This window comes from Nicotiana tabacum, chromosome 22 (assembly GCF_000715075.1).
Source record: "Nicotiana tabacum cultivar K326 chromosome 22, ASM71507v2, whole genome shotgun sequence".
In the NCBI taxonomy this organism is placed as follows: Eukaryota; Viridiplantae; Streptophyta; class Magnoliopsida; order Solanales; family Solanaceae; genus Nicotiana; species Nicotiana tabacum.
This window is the reverse complement of record NC_134101.1, coordinates 61,994,438-61,999,987: the sequence shown is the minus strand read 5'-3', so window position 1 is coordinate 61,999,987 and position 5,550 is coordinate 61,994,438. Positions and strand designations below refer to the sequence as shown.

Sequence of the window (5,550 nt, the reverse complement as noted above, 5' to 3'; positions counted from 1 at the left end):
ATGGCAGATCTGGCTCTGGGAGAGATGCCTCCGAGGATAGAAGTAATAGCAATCTAAAGCAGAAATAAAGTTGTATTATTTAGCTTGATAATGGAATGTAGCCCAAGTTTTGCCAAAGACCTTGTGTCCCTACAATGGCTGTTGAAACTAATATTTATAGCTATACCTAGGAAACAAGATCCTAGGACCAAGCCCCTACTAAATGACAGTAAAGGGGTCCATTAACGAAGGTGTAACGGTAGACCATGAATGCCAAAATTCTCTATAACGGCTGCCTATTTAATATTAGGGAATATTCTTCATTAAATGTCTTCTGGTGACAAACATTCGTTCTGCTTCCGTTGATTATGTTCCCTTCGGGATCTATCCGATACCAACTTCAGATGTTGTCCTCGGTCTCGGTTCTTACTCGATTCATCTTCCGCCTGCCTCTAATTCCACGTGTCACGAAATCATTTGATTATTTAATATAAACCAATTTTACCCTATATCATAGTTAATAAAAAAAAAAAAAAAAAACCAAACAATATTTCCCGTTTTCAAAGTGGAGGAGTTGTTGTGCATTGAAACCAAAGGTAAAGGTTGCCAATTAAAGGTATACGTCAAAATTTGTCCTAATTGCAGTTATTGTTTCTCATTCATGCAGAGACGCATGTAATATATAATTAATTAGTCTAATTGAATTTATTATTTCAACATTGAACATAAATTTATTTGTAAAAATCACAAAAATTTCAATAAAATTTAAAAGATAAATCCATTATAATAATATAATAAATTTAATGATAAAAACTAAAAGGTTAAATTTATCAAATTTAAATTACGAATACATTTCTACCAAAATTCTATCTTTCTCATTTAGAGATGGGCATTGGGTGCCTTGCAAATCTCATTCCCACCCTACGCTGCTCAAGTGCAAGGTTCTAATTTCACTAATTGTTCTTCTGCATTCTATTTTCCATCCCTTTGTATTTTTTGGGCCTCTTCCACCTAATAGCGAGACGGCTAATAGTCAGAGACGGACTTTGGCATCTATCGAAGTTTGGGCTTATAATAAGGCAAATATACTTTCCTATATTTTAGCATGTTTTACTAAAGCAAATTTTGCCTTCTATAGCGAAATTATACACTCTATTTATTATAAATTATAATTATTTTAAAATATTATTTTCTATAGCTACCTTTTATATTTTATAGTAAAATAGGTATTTATGGTATACACTACCATTGAGGTGTGAAATACGCTATTTATGTTTTTTCTCTCTTTCTTTCAGTTAACACGTGATTCTCTCTCAAAATCTCAGCAAAATATTTCTTCTTTCTTTCTCTCTTCGAGCAAAATACCTGCTTCTAATCGTAAATTCTGTGGCCGAATCATCTAGGGTTACTGCAATTGAAAATATATCTACAGGTTCGGTCAATCTACAGTGTGTACACCAACATGAACGTTGGATGAATAATAGGGTAGAAGTTCTTAAAACGATGAATCATCAATTTCTATATAATTATGAGTCAGAATCGTCGGCGTCATCATCCACTATTGGCTCATCCTCTTAGGCGAACAGATCTGGCCATGGCTACGCCGGAGAAGATTTGAGGGTCGGGTTTCTGTTCGTCTTCATTTTTAGTTTTAATACAATGTATACAATATTTTTCTTGGCCGGAAAAAACCTTCTCCGGCGAACTTTCTTCTCTTCTTTACTTTTTTAGTCACATACAATGATACAAATACATTGTATTTTGTACAAATATACTCAAATACATTGTATTTTTATATAAATACATTATTTTTTCGCCTGTATTTATGTATTCCGTTATAATTTTTTGTTGTTTTAATACAGTAAATTGAATACAATGTATAATAGTGAATAATGAATATTTGTGAATTGAATACAATGTATATAGTCGAATTGAATAGAATGGTATACACCATTTTTCTTGATTAAGTCATTGTATTTATAAATACAGTTGCGTGAATACATCGAATACAATACAGTAGCAGCAACATTTATGTAGAATTAATTTTCTTGAGTTAAATTAGGAGTGATAAACGCTAATTGATCCTCTTTCTGTTATTAAACAACTGGATTCACCTAGTTTTTAGGCGAATTCTGCTACTGTACTCATAAATACAGTAGCTCAAATACAGTGAATACATGCGCACAACTGGACTCTCATATTACTGTTTTATGAATACAATAGCGCGAATACAACGAATACAGTCGCGTAGCTTCCGTTACGGTATTCATGAATACAGTAGCGCGAATACAATCGCACGATTGGATTCCCCTATCTTTTAAACGAATTTTGTTACTGTATTCATGAATACAACGCGAATATACCAAATACGGTCGTGTAATAACTAAATAATAGTTATAGAAAGTAATTGCGTATATAATAGTAATATTGAAGTTAATAGCCTACAATTCCTCCTTACTAAATATCTAGTTTGCATTCGAAGGTCAGAAGCAAGACCATGTTGTTTCTTTTTTAACGATCAACGCAAAGGATGGAGATTGGAGACACTTCTCCTCATAGATTACATGTAGATAAATATACAATACTACTCCCTCCGTTCCAGTTTATGTGAACTTATTTCTTTTTTGGTCCGTTTCAAAAAGAATGACCCCTTTCTAAATTTGAAAATAATTTTGCAATTTTTATAACCACACAAATAGTTTGACCCTTTTTTTTACTTGTAGAACCACAAATTCCAAAATTCTTATTCTTTTCTAGCTTTTAAGAGTCCATCTACGAGTTAGCTGTCCTTCTTCCGGTCACAAGTTTTTTTAAAAGGAAAAATCAATCCTTTGTATGTGAAAAGCTGATAAAGCACAATGCTTTGGGTAAACAAAAAATTGGTGAAGCAAAACCAAAAACTCCGACCTGCCGGATTCGAACCAGCGACCTAAGGATCTTCTCTGCCAGGTAATTAACCAACTACAGTCCTCCGCTCTACCAACTGAGCTAAGGTCGGCTGCGATTTATGATTGTAAAAAATATTATTTACAAAAATGATTATCGAGATGAGTAGGGCAGTAGTGTTTTAACTATTACTAAATTCTAGTATTCTACAAAGTTGAAGCACAATAAAGAAAATTAGGAATAATTTCAGAGACCTCCATCTACGTTTGGCTTCATTGCACTAACTTCATTAGGATAATTTGAAAGAACTCCCTCCATGTTTGGCTTTGTCGTACTAAACTCATCAAGGATAATATCAAAGACCTTTCTATATGTTTGGATTCATCGCACTAATCTCACGTGTGATTTATGATATTAAGTTTACCTCCCTGAATTTGATTTTCTTATAACAATATTTTTAATTTATTTATCATTTAATGTACGAAACAGTAACGAAATAATTTGTCCTTTCTAAAAAGATAAAACATTTGGTTTATTGAGGAAAAAATAAAGGGTTAGTCATCCTTTTCAATAAACTAATGAACAACGGTTAAATGAAGAAGAATTAACCTACATTGCCGTCCACTCAACAATCTAAACTTTAAATATTCGGAGGATGCATAATATATATAAAATTTATGTATAATATATGTATAATTATTTATAATTAGTTTATAATTTGTGTAAATCGATTAAGAAAAATAAATAATGAATCCGACCGGCTATCTATATAAAGATTCCCTAAAGAAGGGTTCGCTTGGGTTGGTGAGAACACCAGCCGAATCCTTTTGAGGGCCCATATGTTTTCCACACTATCACGGCCCATTTACTCGTTAATCAATGATTCAAAATTCAACCGAAGTCCCCGAATACAATTTGTTCTGCACACAAATATCTAACATTTTCTGGTAAGAAAGTGCAAGTGCAAGTGTGTGTGTGTTATTTTTCTGGCTACAAACTAAAGAGAATATCGATTATTTTCAAAAACAAAAATATGCTCTTTTGTGAGTATAATCCAACCTTTGAGAACGTCAGGCTGATTAAATATTGGAAAGGAAAGTGTACACGCGAGTGTACGTGCACTCTTTTTTTGGCTACTAACTCAGAGAAAACAAGAAAAATTATATATTTTCCAACACAAACTGTCACTTTCCTGAGTATATAAAATATTTAGTTTTTAAACTGGATCTAACCACGCAATTATTCCTAACTAAGAGAGTTGATCCAACTTTACTAAAAATTCGCTTAAAACCATCCGAAAAAAACGATCAATTTCGGTCGGTAATGGCCAATAACCGTCCAAAACGCGACCAATTAGGTGTGGTCGGTAATTAAATGATCGGTAGAGCATACCGACCAAAGTCGGTCGAAAATTATCGACCAACTTCGGCCGGTAACTATAAACGACCATCTGACAATTTAATTGATTAACCGACCAATATTGATCGGAATATTATTTTAATAATTTAATATTACCGATCAATGTTGATCGGTGTGCTAAATTTAATTATTTTGGTTACCGACTAACTTTGATCGGTAAAAAAAAATAAATTAATCAAATAATATTTTAATTACCGACCAACGTTGATCGATATTAGAAAAAAAAATTAAAATAATTAAAATTTAACAGTATCGACCAATGTTGGTCGGTAATCTGGATATGGCAGCCAACTTATAGACCAAAGTTGGTCGGTAAAGTTGAATTTCTGGGATTTAAAGTGCATTAACCGACCAACATTAGTTGGTATTTTGCAATTTAAATTTTTTTTTTAGTTACTGACCGAGGTCGGTCGGTTTTCTAGGAATAATTTTGGCAGAAAGTGCCTGTTTTGGTAGCTATACCACCTGCCAAATAAAAACATATATTTCAGCATACCAATAACCCCAAATTCACAACAAACAACCCCCAATTCACCACAACTTCACCACAAATCCAACCATACCCATATCCAACCAAACATCCAATTAATACTTAAAAACTAACAAGTTCAATTAAACATCATAATTCAAAACCAATCAAAAACTAAGTAATTACAACAAGTTCAAAATTGTTCATTCTAATTCAAAACTAGTTCTATTAGTCTAGTTCAAAGTATTGGGCAAGGGGTGTTTTCTACAACATCACCAGTATCTTATGAACTTTCATCTACAAGACGATAAGAACGGTCTTGTAGAGGACGGGAAGAACGATCACGTGGAGGATGGGCATAACGATCACGGGGAGGACGGGAGAAACGATCGCGTGGAGGTCGAGCCTCTGGCGATGACTTACGAGACTGGGGCAACGGAAAAGCTCCAGTAGAAAGGAGAGTTCTGATCTTAGCTTGCATACCAAAAAATTGAGCATCTCTAAGCCTTTCTGTTTCCTTAGCCACTTCTAGCTCGGATGTAAGCCTTATTACTGTCTCCTGAATAGCCGAGAGGCTCTCCCTAAGTCTCTATTCCTTGCATTCCACACCTGTAGCGATGGAATTTTTTCTCAGGAAGCCCGTATACCTTCCCCTTCTTTGGACCACCACCAACCACCAACCATATTCTTTTAGCATCCTCGTCCAAAGGTTGGGTTGGCTCGCCCGATTCACCAGCTGGCTGACTACGAATGAAGTCTTCCACGGTACTTTGGTAGTGACCCTATGTTAATTTAAA

At 34.2% G+C, this 5,550-nt stretch overlaps 1 non-coding gene across 1 annotated transcript; it reads right to left on the bottom strand.

Annotated features, from left to right (window-relative positions):
• Positions 1 to 2,880: 2,880 nt before the first annotated feature.
• On the bottom strand, positions 2,881 to 2,977 carry TRNAY-GUA (transfer RNA tyrosine (anticodon GUA)). Its single transcript has 2 exons — positions 2,941 to 2,977; positions 2,881 to 2,916 (listed from the first exon to the last, which is right to left on the bottom strand). It is a non-coding gene; the product is annotated as a tRNA-Tyr (tRNA).
• Positions 2,978 to 5,550: the final 2,573 nt, after the last annotated feature.